At 36.2% G+C, this 15,640-nt stretch overlaps 15 pseudogenes; all 15 read left to right on the forward strand.

The window, feature by feature from the left end:
* The first annotated feature begins 41 nt into the window (after positions 1-41).
* On the forward strand, positions 42-160 carry LOC145649136 (5S ribosomal RNA; annotated as a pseudogene).
* Positions 161-1,388: 1,228 nt separating this feature from the next.
* Positions 1,389-1,507, forward strand: LOC145649137 (5S ribosomal RNA; annotated as a pseudogene).
* A 791-nt stretch (positions 1,508-2,298) lies between these two features.
* LOC145648842 (5S ribosomal RNA) lies at positions 2,299-2,417 on the forward strand (annotated as a pseudogene).
* A 791-nt stretch (positions 2,418-3,208) lies between these two features.
* Positions 3,209-3,327, forward strand: LOC145648105 (5S ribosomal RNA; annotated as a pseudogene).
* A 793-nt stretch (positions 3,328-4,120) lies between these two features.
* LOC145650618 (5S ribosomal RNA) lies at positions 4,121-4,239 on the forward strand (annotated as a pseudogene).
* Positions 4,240-5,561: 1,322 nt separating this feature from the next.
* Positions 5,562-5,680, forward strand: LOC145644218 (5S ribosomal RNA; annotated as a pseudogene).
* Positions 5,681-6,347: 667 nt separating this feature from the next.
* Positions 6,348-6,466, forward strand: LOC145649044 (5S ribosomal RNA; annotated as a pseudogene).
* Positions 6,467-6,930: 464 nt separating this feature from the next.
* On the forward strand, positions 6,931-7,049 carry LOC145650596 (5S ribosomal RNA; annotated as a pseudogene).
* Positions 7,050-8,154: 1,105 nt separating this feature from the next.
* On the forward strand, positions 8,155-8,273 carry LOC145646767 (5S ribosomal RNA; annotated as a pseudogene).
* A 464-nt stretch (positions 8,274-8,737) lies between these two features.
* LOC145643772 (5S ribosomal RNA) lies at positions 8,738-8,856 on the forward strand (annotated as a pseudogene).
* Positions 8,857-9,961: 1,105 nt separating this feature from the next.
* On the forward strand, positions 9,962-10,080 carry LOC145646768 (5S ribosomal RNA; annotated as a pseudogene).
* An 884-nt stretch (positions 10,081-10,964) lies between these two features.
* Positions 10,965-11,083, forward strand: LOC145646769 (5S ribosomal RNA; annotated as a pseudogene).
* A 1,541-nt stretch (positions 11,084-12,624) lies between these two features.
* Positions 12,625-12,743, forward strand: LOC145646770 (5S ribosomal RNA; annotated as a pseudogene).
* A 1,102-nt stretch (positions 12,744-13,845) lies between these two features.
* Positions 13,846-13,964, forward strand: LOC145646771 (5S ribosomal RNA; annotated as a pseudogene).
* Positions 13,965-14,848: 884 nt separating this feature from the next.
* LOC145646772 (5S ribosomal RNA) lies at positions 14,849-14,967 on the forward strand (annotated as a pseudogene).
* Positions 14,968-15,640: the final 673 nt, after the last annotated feature.

The following is a 15,640-nucleotide window of genomic DNA, read 5'->3' on the forward strand; positions in this document are numbered from 1 at the left end:
TCATATTTGCTATGATTAGGCAATTTGAGTAAGTGTTTAAGGCTTACGGCCACACCAGCTTGAGAACGCCCAATCTCATCTGACCTTGGAAGCTAAGCAAGTTTGGGCCTGGATAGTACTGAGGTGGGACCCTACCTAGGAATACCAGGTGCTTTAAGCTTTTCTTGCATCACTTTAATTTACTTTCAAGCTGACATGCTCAAATGTGAAGTGCAGTGATTAATAAAAAAAACTATCTGTTAGCACCTGGGAATAGCCGATGTTGTAAGTTTTTTTTGCATCACTTTCATTTACTCTCCAACTCACATGCCTGAATGTGAAGTGCAGTGATTCATCAAAAACTATCTGTTAGCACCTTGGACTACGAGATGCTGTAAGCTTCTCTTGAATCACTTTAATTTACTGTCAAGATGACATGCTAGGATGTGAAATGCAGTGATTAATTAAAAAAACTATCTGTTAGCACCTGGGAATAGCAGATGCTGTAAGTTTTTGTTGCATCACTTTACTTTAATCTGCAACTGACAAGCTTGTATGTGAAGTGTACAGATTAAATAGAAATATTTTAGTACCAGGGAATAGCAGGTGCTGTAAGATTGTATTGCATCCCTTTAATTTATGTTCAAGCTATCATGTTCAAATTTGAAGTGCAGTGAATAATTAACTCAAACTATCTGTTAGCACCTGGGAATAGCCGATGCTGTAAGTTTTTTTTGCATCACTTTCATTTACTCTGCAACTCACATGCCTGAATGTGAAGTGCAGTGATTCATCAAAAACTATCTGTTAGCACCTTGGACTACGAGATGCTGTAAGCTTCTCTTGAATCACTTTAATTTACTGTCAAGATGACATGCTAGGATGTGAAATGCAGTGATTAATTAAAAAAACTATCTGTTAGCACCTGGGAATAGCAGATGCTGTAAGTTTTTGTTGCATCACTTTACTTTAATCTGCAACTGACAAGCTTGTATGTGAAGTGTACAGATTAAATAGAAATATTTTAGTACCAGGGAATAGCAGGTGCTGTAAGATTGTATTGCATCCCTTTAATTTATGTTCAAGCTATCATGTTCAAATTTGAAGTGCAGTGAATAATTAACTCAAACTATCTGTTAGCACCTGGGAATAGCAGATGCTGTACGTTTTTTTTGCATCACTTTCATTTACTCTCCAACTCACATGCCTGAATGTGAAGTGCAGTGATTCATCAAAAAACTGTCTGTTAGTGCCTCCGTATACCAGATGTTGTAAGCTTTTATTGCATCATTTAATTTACATTCAAGATAACATTCTAGAATGTCAAGTGCAGGGATTAATAAAAAAAATTGTCAGATTGGTCTTTGATCATATTTGCTATGATTAGGCAATTTGAGTAAGTGTTTAAGGCTTACGGCCACACCAGCTTGAGAACGCCCAATCTCATCTGACCTTGGAAGCTAAGCAAGTTTGGGCCTGGATAGTACTGAGGTGGGACCCTACCTAGGAATACCAGGTGCTTTAAGCTTTTCTTGCATCACTTTAATTTACTTTCAAGCTGACATGCTCAAATGTGAAGTGCAGTGATTAATAAAAAAAACTATCTGTTAGCACCTGGGAATAGCCGATGCTGTAAGTTTTTTTTGCATCACTTTCATTTACTCTCCAACTCACATGCCTGAATGTGAAGTGCAGTGATTCATCAAAAATCTATCTGTTAGCACCTTGGACTATGAGATGCTGTAAGCTTCTCTTGCATCACTTTAATTTACTTTCAAGATGACATGCTAGGATGTGAAGTGCAGTGATTAATTAAAAAAACTATCTGTTAGCACCTGGGAATAGCAGATGCTGTAAGTTTTTGTTGCATCACTTTACTTTAATCTGCAACTGACAAGCTTGTATGTGAAGTGTACAGATTAAATAGAAATATTTTAGTACCAGGGAATAGCAGGTGCTGTAAGATTGTATTGCATCCCTTTAATTTATGTTCAAGCTATCATGTTCAAATTTGAAGTGCAGTGAATAATTAACTCAAACTATCTGTTAGCACCTGGGAATAGCAGATGCTGTAATTTTTTTTTGCATCACTTTCATTTACTCTCCAACTCACATGCCTGAATGTGAAGTGCAGTGATTCATCAAAAAACTGTCTGTTAGTGCCTCCGTATACCAGATGTTGTAAGCTTTTATTGCATCATTTAATTTACATTCAAGATACCATTCTAGAATGTCAAGTGCAGGGATTAATAAAAAAAATTGTCAGATTGGTCTTTGATCATATTTGCTATGATTAGGAAATTTGAGTAAGTGCTTAAAGTTTACGGCCACACCAGCTTGAGAACGCCCAATCTCATCTGACCTTGGAAGCTAAGCAAGTTTGGGTCTGGATAGTACTGAGGTGGGACCCTACCTAGGAATACCAGGTGCTGTAAGCTTTTATTGCATCACTTTAATTTACTTTCAAGCTGACATGCTCAAATGTGAAGTGCAGTGATTAATAAAAAAAACTATCTGTTAGCACCTGGGAATAGCAGATGCTATAAGTTTTTTTTGCATCACTTTCATTTACTCTCCAACTCACATGCTTGAATGTGAAGTGCAGTGATTCCTCAAAAATCTATCTGTTAGCACCTTGGACTATGAGATGCTGTAAGCTTCTCTTGCATCACTTTAATTTACTTTCAAGATGACATGCTAGGATGTGAAGTGCAGTGATTAATTAAAAAAACTATCTGTTAGCACCTGGGAATAGCAGATGCTGTAAGTTTTTGTTGCATCACTTTACTTTAATCTGCAACTGACAAGCTTGTATGTGAAGTGTACAGATTAAATAGAAATATTTTAGTACCAGGGAATAGCAGGTGCTGTAAGATTGTATTGCATCCCTTTAATTTATGTTCAAGCTATCATGTTCAAATTTGAAGTGCAGTGAATAATTAACTCAAACTATCTGTTAGCACCTGGGAATAGCAGATGCTGTAATTTTTTTTTGCATCACTTTCATTTACTCTCCAACTCACATGCCTGAATGTGAAGTGCAGTGATTCATCAAAAAACTGTCTGTTAGTGCCTCCGTATACCAGATGTTGTAAGCTTTTATTGCATCATTTAATTTACATTCAAGATACCATTCTAGAATGTCAAGTGCAGGGATTAATAAAAAAAATTGTCAGATTGGTCTTTGATCATATTTGCTATGATTAAGAAATTTGAGTAAGTGTTTAAAGCTTACGGCCACACCAGCTTGAGAACGCCCAATCTCATCTGACCTTGGAAGCTAAGCAAGTTTGGGTCTGGATAGTACTGAGGTGGGACCCTACCTAGGAATACCAGGTGCTGTAAGCTTTTATTGCATCACTTTAATTTACTTTCAAGCTGACATGCTCAAATGTGAAGTGCAGTGATTAATAAAAAAAACTATCTGTTAGCACCTGGGAATAGCAGATGCTGTAAGTTTTTTTTTGCATCACTTTCATTTACTCTCCAACTCACATGCCTGAATGTGAAGTGCAGTTATTCATCAAAAAAATATCTGTTAGCACCATGGACTACGAGATGCTGTAAGCTTCTCTTGCATCACTTTAATTTACTGTCAAGATGACATGCTAGGATGTGAAGTGCAGTGATTAATTAAAAAAACTATCTGTTAGCACCTGGGAATAGCAGATGCTGTAAGTTTTTGTTGCATCACTTTACTTTAATCTGCAACTGACAAGCTTGTATGTGAAGTGTACAGATTAAATAGAAATATTTTAGTACCAGGGAATAGCAGGTGCTGTAAGATTGTATTGCATCCCTTTAATTTATGTTCAAGCTATCATGTTCAAATTTGAAGTGCAGTGAATAATTAACTTAAACTATCTGTTAGCACCTGGGAATAGCAGATGCTGTACGTTTTTTTTTGCATCACTTTCATTTACTCTCCAACTCACATGCCTGAATGTGAAGTGCAGTGATTCATCAAAAAACTTTCTGTTAGTGCCCCCGTATACCAGATGTTGTAAGCTTTTATTGCATCATTTAATTTACATTCAAGATACCATTCTAGAATGTCAAGTGCAGGGATTAATAAAAAAAATTGTCAGATTGGTCTTTGATCATATTTGCTATGATTAGGAAATTTGAGTAAGTGTTTAAATCTTACGGCCGCACCAGCTTGAGCACGCCCAATCTCATCTGACCTTGGAAGCTAAGCAAGTTTGGGTCTGGATAGTACTGAGGTGGGACCCTACCTAGGAATACCAGGTGCTGTAAGCTTTTATTGCATCACTTTAATTTACTTTCAAGCTGACATGCTCAAATGTGAAGTGCAGTGATTAATAAAAAAACTATCTGTTAGCACCTGGGAATAGCAGATGCTGTAAGTTTTTTTTTGCATCACTTTCATTTACTCTCCAACTCACGTGCCTAAATGAGAAGTGCAGTGATTCATCAAAAACTATCTGTTAGCAACTTGGACTACGAGATGCTGTAAGCTTCTCTTGCATCACTTTAATTTACTGTCAAGATGACATGCTAGGATGTGAAATGCAGTGATTAATTAAAAAAACTATCTGTTAGCACCTGGGAATAGCAGATGCTGTAAGTTTTTGTTGCATCACTTTACTTTAATCTGCAACTGACAAGCTTGTATGTGAAGTGTACAGATTAAATAGAAATATTTTAGTACCAGGGAATAGCAGGTGCTGTAAGATTGTATTGCATCCCTTTAATTTATTTTCAAGCTATCATGTTCAAATTTGAAGTGCAGTGAATAATTAACTCAAACTGTCTGTTAGCACCTGGGAATAGCAGATGCTGTAAGTTTTTGTTGCATCACTTTACTTTAATCTGCAACTGACAAGCTTGTATGTGAAGTGTACAGATTAAATAGAAATATTTTAGTACCAGGGAATAGCAGGTGCTGTAAGATTGTATTGCATCCCTTTAATTTATGTTCAAGCTATCATGTTCAAATTTGAAGTGCAATGAATAATTAACTCAAACTATCTGTTAGCACCTGGGAATAGCAGATGCTGTAAGTTTTTTTTGCATCACTTTCATTTACTCTCCAACTCACATGCCTGAATGTGAAGTGCAGTGATTCATCAAAAAACTATATGTTAGCACATTGGACTACGAGATGCTGTAAGCTTCTCTTGCATCACTTTAATTTACTGTCAAGATGACATGCTAGGATGTGAAATGCAGTGATTAATTAAAAAAACTATCTGTTAGCACCTGGGAATAGCAGATGCTGTAAGTTTTTGTTGCATCACTTTACTTTAATCTGCAACTGACAAGCTTGTATGTGAAGTGTACAGATTAAATAGAAATATTTTAGTACCAGGGAATAGCAGGTGCTGTAAGATTGTTTGCATCCCTTTAATTTATGTTCAAGCTATCATGTTCAAATTTGAAGTGCAGTGAATAATTAGTGCCTCCGTATACCAGCTCCGTATTGTAAGCTTTTATTGCATCATTTAATTACATTCAAGATAACATTCTAGAATGTCAAGTGCAGGGATTAATAAAAAAAATTGTCAGATTGGTCTTTGATCATATTTGCTATGATTAGGCAATTTGAGTAAGTGTTTAAGGCTTACGGCCACACCAGCTTGAGAACGCCCAATCTCATCTTACTTTGGAAGCTAAGCAAGTTTGGGCCTGAATAGTACTGAGGTGGGACCCTACCTAGGAATACCAGGTGCTGTAATCTTTTCTTGCATCACTTTAATTTACTTTCAAGCTGACATGCTCAAATGTGAAGTGCAGTGATTAATAAAAAAAACTATCTGTTAGCACCTGGGAATAGCAGATGCTGTAAGTTTTTTTTGCATCACTTTCATTTACTCTCCAACTCACATGCCTGAATGTGAAGTGCAGTGATTCATCAAAAAACTATATGTTAGCACATTGGACTATGAGATGCTGTAAGCTTCTCTTGCATCACTTTAATTTACTGTCAAGATGACATGCTAGGATGTGAAATGCAGTGATTAATTAAAAAAACTACCTGTTAGCACCTGGGAATAGCAGATGCTGTAAGTTTTTGTTGCATCACTTTACTTTAATCTGCAACTGACAAGCTTGTATGTGAAGTGTACAGATTAAATAGATATATTTTAGTACCAGGGAATAGCAGGTGCTGTAAGATTGTATTGCATCCCTTTAATTTGTGTTCAAGCTATCATGTTCAAATTTGAAGTGCAGTGAATAATTAGTGCCTCCGTATACCAGCTCCGTATTGTAAGCTTTTATTGCATCATTTAATTACATTCAAGATAACATTCTAGAATGTCAAGTGCAGGGATTAATAAAAAAAATTGTCAGATTGGTCTTTGATCATATTTGCTATGATTAGGCAATTTGAGTAAGTGTTTAAGGCTTACGGCCACACCAGCTTGAGAACGCCCAATCTCATCTGACCTTGGAAACTAAGCAAGTTTGGGCCTGAATAGTACTGAGGTGGGACCCTACCTAGGAATACCAGGTGCTGTAAGCTTTTCTTGCATCACTTTAATTTACTTTCAAGCTGACATGCTCAAATGTGAAGTGCAGTGATTAATAAAAAAAACTATCTGTTAGCACCTGGGAATAGCAGGTGCTGTAAGATTGTATTGCATCCCTTTAATTTATGTTCAAGCTATCATGTTCAAATTTGAAGTGCAGTGAATAATTAACTCAAACTATCTGTTAGCACCTGGGAATAGCCGATGCTGTAAGTTTTTTTTGCATCACTTTCATTTACTCTCCAACTCACATGCCTGAATGTGAAGTGCAGTGATTCATCAAAAAACTGTCTGTTAGTGCCTCCGTATACCAGATGTTGTAAGCTTTTATTGCATCATTTAATTTACATTCAAGATAACATTCTAGAATGTCAATTGCAGGGATTAATAAAAAAAATTGTCAGATTGGTCTTTGATCATATTTGCTATGATTAGGCAATTTGAGTAAGTGTTTGAGGCTTATGGCCACACCAGCTTGAGAACGCCCAAGCTCATCTGACCTTGGAAGCTAAGCAAGTTTGGGCCTGGATAGTACTGAGGTGGGACCCTACCTAGGAATACCAGGTGCTGCAAGCTTTTCTTGCATCACTTTAATTTACTTTCAAGTTGACATGCTCAAATGTGAAGTGCAGTGATTAATAAAAAAAACCATCTGTTAGCACCTGGGAATAGCCGATGCTGTAAGTTTTTTTTGCATCACTTTCATTTACTCTCCAACTCACATGCCTGAATGTGAAGTGCAGTGATTCCTCAAAAAACTATCTGTTAGCACCTTGGACTACGAGATGCTGTAAGCTTCTCTTGCATCACTTTAATTTACTTTCAAGATGACATGCTAGGATGTGAAGTGCAGTGATTAATTAAAAAAACTATCTGTTAGCACCTGGGAATAGCAAATGCTGTAAGTTTTTGTTGCATCACTTTACTTTAATCTGCAACTGACAAGCTTGTATGTGAAGTGTACAGATTAAATAGAAATATTTTAGTACCAGGGAATAGCAGGTGCTGTAAGATTGTATTGCATCCCTTTAATTTATGTTCAAGCTATCATGTTCAAATTTGAAGTGCAGTGAATAATTAACTCAAACTATCTGTTAGCACCTGGGAATAGCAGATGCTGTAAGTTTTTTTTGCATCACTTTCATTTACTCTCCAACTCACATGCCTGAATGTGAAGTGCAGTGATTCATCAAAAAACTATATGTTAGCACATTGGACTACGAGATGCTGTAAGCTTCTCTTGCATCACTTTAATTTACTGTCAAGATGACATGCTAGGATGTGAAATGCAGTGATTAATTAAAAAAACTATCTGTTAGCACCTGGGAATAGCAGATGCTGTAAGTTTTTGTTGCATCACTTTACTTTAATCTGCAACTGACAAGCTTGTATGTGAAGTGTACAGATTAAATAGAAATATTTTAGTACCAGGGAATAGCAGGTGCTGTAAGATTGTTTGCATCCCTTTAATTTATGTTCAATCTATCATGTTCAAATTTGAAGTGCAGTGAATAATTAGTGCCTCAGTATACCAGCTCCGTATTGTAAGCTTTTATTGCATCATTTAATTACATTCAAGATAACATTCTAGAATGTCAAGTGCAGGGATTAATAAAAAAAATTGTCAGATTGGTCTTTGATCATATTTGCTATGATTAGGCAATTTGAGTAAGTGTTTAAGGCTTACGGCCACACCAGCTTGAGAACGCCCAATCTCATCTGACCTTGGAAGCTAAGCAAGTTTGGGCCTGAATAGTACTGAGGTGGGACCCTACCTAGGAATACCAGGTGCTGTAAGCTTTTCTTGCATCACTTTAATTTACTTTCAAGCTGACATGCTCAAATGTGAAGTGCAGTGATTAATAAAAAAAACTATCTGTTAGCACCTGGGAATAGCAGGTGCTGTAAGATTGTATTGCATCCCTTTAATTTATGTTCAAGCTATCATGTTCAAATTTGAAGTGCAGTGAATAATTAACTCAAACTATCTGTTAGCACCTGGGAATAGCCGATGCTGTAAGTTTTTTTTGCATCACTTTCATTTACTCTCCAACTCACATGCCTGAATGTGAAGTGCAGTGATTCATCAAAAAACTGTCTGTTAGTGCCTCCGTATACCAGATGTTGTAAGCTTTTATTGCATCATTTAATTTACATTCAAGATAACATTCTAGAATGTCATTTGCAGGGATTAATAAAAAAAATTGTCAGATTGGTCTTTGATCATATTTGCTATGATTAGGCAATTTGAGTAAGTGTTTGAGGCTTATGGCCACACCAGCTTGAGAATGCCCAAGCTCATCTGACCTTGGAAGCTAAGCAAGTTTGGGCCTGGATAGTACTGAGGTGGGACCCTACCTAGGAATACCAGGTGCTGCAAGCTTTTCTTGCATCACTTTAATTTACTTTCAAGTTGACATGCTCAAATGTGAAGTGCAGTGATTAATAAAAAAAACCATCTGTTAGCACCTGGGAATAGCCGATGCTGTAAGTTTTTTTTGCATCACTTTCATTTACTCTCCAACTCACATGCCTGAATGTGAAGTGCAGTGATTCCTCAAAAAACTATCTGTTAGCACCTTGGACTACGAGATGCTGTAAGCTTCTCTTGCATCACTTTAATTTACTTTCAAGATGACATGCTAGGATGTGAAGTGCAGTGATTAATTAAAAAAACTATCTGTTAGCACCTGGGAATAGCAAATGCTGTAAGTTTTTGTTGCATCACTTTACTTTAATCTGCAACTGACAAGCTTGTATGTGAAGTGTACAGATTAAATAGAAATATTTTAGTACCAGGGAATAGCAGGTGCTGTAAGATTGTATTGCATCCCTTTAATTTATGTTCAAGCTATCATGTTCAAATTTGAAGTGCAGTGAATAATTAACTCAAACTATCTGTTAGCACCTGGGAATAGCAGATGCTGTAAGTTTTTTTTGCATCACTTTCATTTACTCTCCAACTCACATGCCTGAATGTGAAGTGCAGTGATTCATCAAAAAACTATATGTTAGCACATTGGACTACGAGATGCTGTAAGCTTCTCTTGCATCACTTTAATTTACTGTCAAGATGACATGCTAGGATGTGAAATGCAGTGATTAATTAAAAAAACTATCTGTTAGCACCTGGGAATAGCAGATGCTATAAGTTTTTGTTGCATCACTTTACTTTAATCTGCAACTGACAAGCTTGTATGTGAAGTGTACAGATTAAATAGAAATATTTTAGTACCAGGGAATAGCAGGTGCTGTAATATTGTTTGCATCCCTTTAATTTATGTTCAATCTATCATGTTCAAATTTGAAGTGCAGTGAATAATTAGTGCCTCAGTATACCAGCTCCGTATTGTAAGCTTTTATTGCATCATTTAATTACATTCAAGATAACATTCTAGAATGTCAAGTGCAGGGATTAATAAAAAAAATTGTCAGATTGGTCTTTGATCATATTTGCTATGATTAGGCAATTTGAGTAAGTGTTTAAGGCTTACGGCCACACCAGCTTGAGAACGCCCAATCTCATCTGACCTTGGAAGCTAAGCAAGTTTGGGCCTGAATAGTACTGAGGTGGGACCCTACCTAGGAATACCAGGTGCTGTAAGCTTTTCTTGCATCACTTTAATTTACTTTCAAGCTGACATGCTCAAATGTGAAGTGCAGTGATTAATAAAAAAAACTATCTGTTAGCACCTGGGAATAGCAGATGCTGTAAGTTTTTTTTGCATCACTTTCATTTACTCTCCAACTCACATGCCTGAATGTGAAGTGCAGTGATTCCTCAAAAATCTATCTCTTAGCACCTTGGACTACGAGATGCTGTAAGATTCTCTTGCATCACTTTAATTTACTTTCAAGATGACATGCTAGGATGTGAAGTGCAGTGATTAATTAAAAAAACTATGTGTTAGCACCTGGGAATAGCAAATGCTGTAAGTTTTTGTTGCATCACTTTACTTTAATCTGCAACTGACAAGCTTGTATGTGAAGTGTACAGATTAAATAGAAATATTTTAGTACCAGGGAATAGCAGGTGCTGTAAGATTGTATTGCATCCCTTTAATTTATGTTCAAGCTATCATATTCAAATTTGAAGTGCAGTGAATAATTAACTCAAACTATCTGTTAGCACCTGGGAATAGCAGATGCTGTAAGTTTTTGTTGCATCACTTTACTTTAATCTGCAACTGACAAGCTTGTATGTGAAGTGTACAGATTAAATAGAAATATTTTAGTACCAGGGAATAGCAGGTGCTGTAAGATTGTTTGCATCCCTTTAATTTATGTTCAATCTATCATGTTCAAATTTGAAGTGCAGTGAATAATTAGTGCCTCAGTATACCAGCTCCGTATTGTAAGCTTTTATTGCATCATTTAATTACATTCAAGATAAGATTCTAGAATGTCAAGTGCAGGGATTAATAAAAAAAATTGTCAGATTGGTCTTTGATCATATTTGCTATGATTAGGCAATTTGAGTAAGTGTTTAAGGCTTACGGCCACACCAGCTTGAGAACGCCCAATCTCATCTGACCTTGGAAGCTAAGCAAGTTTGGGCCTGAATAGTACTGAGGTGGGACCCTACCTAGGAATACCAGGTGCTGTAAGCTTTTCTTGCATCACTTTAATTTACTTTCAAGCTGACATGCTCAAATGTGAAGTGCAGTGATTAATTAAAAAAACTATCTGTTAGCACCTGGGAATAGCAAATGCTGTAAGTTTTTGTTGCATCACTTTACTTTAATCTGCAACTGACAAGCTTGTATGTGAAGTGTACAGATTAAATAGAAATATTTTAGTACCAGGGAATAGCAGGTGCTGTAAGATTGTATTGCATCCCTTTAATTTATGTTCAAGCTATCATGTTCAAATTTGAAGTGCAGTGAATAATTAACTCAAACTATCTGTTAGCACCTCGGAATAGCAGATGCTGTAAGTTTTTTTTGCATCACTTTCATTTACTCTCCAACTCACATGCCTGAATGTGAAGTGCAGTGATTCCTCAAAAATCTATCTCTTAGCACCTTGGACTACGAGATGCTGTAAGATTCTCTTGCATCACTTTAATTTACTTTCAAGATGACATGCTAGGATGTGAAGTGCAGTGATTAATTAAAAAAACTATGTGTTAGCACCTGGGAATAGCAAATGCTGTAAGTTTTTGTTGCATCACTTTACTTTAATCTGCAACTGACAAGCTTGTATGTGAAGTGTACAGATTAAATAGAAATATTTTAGTACCAGGGAATAGCAGGTGCTGTAAGATTGTATTGCATCCCTTTAATTTATGTTCAAGCTATCATGTTCAAATTTGAAGTGCAGTGAATAATTAACTCAAACTATCTGTTAGCACCTCGGAATAGCAGATGCTGTAAGTTTTTTTTGCATCACTTTCATTTACTCTCCAACTCACATGCCTGAATGTGAAGTGCAGTGATTCCTCAAAAATCTATCTCTTAGCACCTTGGACTACGAGATGCTGTAAGATTCTCTTGCATCACTTTAATTTACTTTCAAGATGACATGCTAGGATGTGAAGTGCAGTGATTAATTAAAAAAACTATGTGTTAGCACCTGGGAATAGCAAATGCTGTAAGTTTTTGTTGCATCACTTTACTTTAATCTGCAACTGACAAGCTTGTATGTGAAGTGTACAGATTAAATAGAAATATTTTAGTACCAGGGAATAGCAGGTGCTGTAAGATTGTATTGCATCCCTTTAATTTATGTTCAAGCTATCATATTCAAATTTGAAGTGCAGTGAATAATTAACTCAAACTATCTGTTAGCACCTGGGAATAGCAGATGCTGTAAGTTTTTGTTGCATCACTTTACTTTAATCTGCAACTGACAAGCTTGTATGTGAAGTGTACAGATTAAATAGAAATATTTTAGTACCAGGGAATAGCAGGTGCTGTAAGATTGTTTGCATCCCTTTAATTTATGTTCAATCTATCATGTTCAAATTTGAAGTGCAGTGAATAATTAGTGCCTCAGTATACCAGCTCCGTATTGTAAGCTTTTATTGCATCATTTAATTACATTTAAGATAAGATTCTAGAATGTCAAGTGCAGGGATTAATAAAAAAAATTGTCAGATTGGTCTTTGATCATATTTGCTATGATTAGGCAATTTGAGTAAGTGTTTAAGGCTTACGGCCACACCAGCTTGAGAACGCCCAATCTCATCTGACCTTGGAAGCTAAGCAAGTTTGGGCCTGAATAGTACTGAGGTGGGACCCTACCTAGGAATACCAGGTGCTGTAAGCTTTTCTTGCATCACTTTAATTTACTTTCAAGCTGACATGCTCAAATGTGAAGTGCAGTGATTAATTAAAAAAACTATCTGTTAGCACCTGGGAATAGCAAATGCTGTAAGTTTTTGTTGCATCACTTTACTTTAATCTGCAACTGACAAGCTTGTATGTGAAGTGTACAGATTAAATAGAAATATTTTAGTACCAGGGAATAGCAGGTGCTGTAAGATTGTATTGCATCCCTTTAATTTATGTTCAAGCTATCATGTTCAAATTTGAAGTGCAGTGAATAATTAACTCAAACTATCTGTTAGCACCTCGGAATAGCAGATGCTGTAAGTTTTTTTTGCATCACTTTCATTTACTCTCCAACTCACATGCCTGAATGTGAAGTGCAGTGATTCCTCAAAAATCTATCTCTTAGCACCTTGGACTACGAGATGCTGTAAGATTCTCTTGCATCACTTTAATTTACTTTCAAGATGACATGCTAGGATGTGAAGTGCAGTGATTAATTAAAAAAACTATGTGTTAGCACCTGGGAATAGCAAATGCTGTAAGTTTTTGTTGCATCACTTTACTTTAATCTGCAACTGACAAGCTTGTATGTGAAGTGTACAGATTAAATAGAAATATTTTAGTACCAGGGAATAGCAGGTGCTGTAAGATTGTATTGCATCCCTTTAATTTATGTTCAAGCTATCATATTCAAATTTGAAGTGCAGTGAATAATTAACTCAAACTATCTGTTAGCACCTGGGAATAGCAGATGCTGTAAGTTTTTGTTGCATCACTTTACTTTAATCTGCAACTGACAAGCTTGTATGTGAAGTGTACAGATTAAATAGAAATATTTTAGTACCAGGGAATAGCAGGTGCTGTAAGATTGTTTGCATCCCTTTAATTTATGTTCAATCTATCATGTTCAAATTTGAAGTGCAGTGAATAATTAGTGCCTCAGTATACCAGCTCCGTATTGTAAGCTTTTATTGCATCATTTAATTACATTCAAGATAAGATTCTAGAATGTCAAGTGCAGGGATTAATAAAAAAAATTGTCAGATTGGTCTTTGATCATATTTGCTATGATTAGGCAATTTGAGTAAGTGTTTAAGGCTTACGGCCACACCAGCTTGAGAACGCCCAATCTCATCTGACCTTGGAAGCTAAGCAAGTTTGGGCCTGAATAGTACTGAGGTGGGACCCTACCTAGGAATACCAGGTGCTGTAAGCTTTTCTTGCATCACTTTAATTTACTTTCAAGCTGACATGCTCAAATGTGAAGTGCAGTGATTAATTAAAAAAACTATCTGTTAGCACCTGGGAATAGCAAATGCTGTAAGTTTTTGTTGCATCACTTTACTTTAATCTGCAACTGACAAGCTTGTATGTGAAGTGTACAGATTAAATAGAAATATTTTAGTACCAGGGAATAGCAGGTGCTGTAAGATTGTATTGCATCCCTTTAATTTATGTTCAAGCTATCATGTTCAAATTTGAAGTGCAGTGAATAATTAACTCAAACTATCTGTTAGCACCTGGGAATAGCAGATGCTGTAAGTTTTTTTTGCATCACTTTCATTTACTCTCCAACTCACATGCCTGAATGTGAAGTGCAGTGATTCATCAAAAAACTATATGTTAGCACATTGGACTACGAGATGCTGTAAGCTTCTCTTGCATCACTTTAATTTACTGTCAAGATGACATGCTAGGATGTGAAATGCAGTGATTAATTAAAAAAACTATCTGTTAGCACCTGGGAATAGCAGATGCTGTAAGTTTTTGTTGCATCACTTTACTTTAATCTGCAACTGACAAGCTTGTATGTGAAGTGTACAGATTAAATAGAAATATTTTAGTACCAGGGAATAGCAGGTGCTGTAAGATTGTTTGCATCCCTTTAATTTATGTTCAATCTATCATGTTCAAATTTGAAGTGCAGTGAATAATTAGTGCCTCAGTATACCAGCTCCGTATTGTAAGCTTTTATTGCATCATTTAATTACATTCAAGATAACATTCTAGAATGTCAAGTGCAGGGATTAATAAAAAAAATTGTCAGATTGGTCTTTGATCATATTTGCTATGATTAGGCAATTTGAGTAAGTGTTTAAGGCTTACGGCCACACCAGCTTGAGAACGCCCAATCTCATCTGACCTTGGAAGCTAAGCAAGTTTGGGCCTGAATAGTACTGAGGTGGGACCCTACCTAGGAATACCAGGTGCTGTAAGCTTTTCTTGCATCACTTTAATTTACTTTCAAGCTGACATGCTCAAATGTGAAGTGCAGTGATTAATAAAAAAAACTATCTGTTAGCACCTGGGAATAGCAGATGCTGTAAGTTTTTTTTGCATCACTTTCATTTACTCTCCAACTCACATGCCTGAATGTGAAGTGCAGTGATTCCTCAAAAATCTATCTCTTAGCACCTTGGACTACGAGATGCTGTAAGATTCTCTTGCATCACTTTAATTTACTTTCAAGATGACATGCTAGGATGTGAAGTGCAGTGATTAATTAAAAAAACTATGTGTTAGCACCTGGGAATAGCAAATGCTGTAAGTTTTTGTTGCATCACTTTACTTTAATCTGCAACTGACAAGCTTGTATGTGAAGTGTACAGATTAAATAGAAATATTTTAGTACCAGGGAATAGCAGGTGCTGTAAGATTGTATTGCATCCCTTTAATTTATGTTCAAGCTATCATGTTCAAATTTGAAGTGCAGTGAATAATTAACTCAAACTATCTTTTAGCACCTGGGAATAGCAGATGCTGTAAGTTTTTGTTGCATCACTTTACTTTAATCTGCAACTGACAAGCTTGTATGTGAAGTGTACAGATTAAATAGAAATATTTTAGTACCAGGGAATAGCAGGTGCTGTAAGATTGTTTGCATCCCTTTAA

This window comes from Electrophorus electricus, chromosome 13 (assembly GCF_041902795.1).
Source record: "Electrophorus electricus isolate QZ-2024a chromosome 13, ASM4190279v1, whole genome shotgun sequence".
Lineage (NCBI taxonomy): Eukaryota > Metazoa > Chordata > Actinopteri > Gymnotiformes > Gymnotidae > Electrophorus > Electrophorus electricus.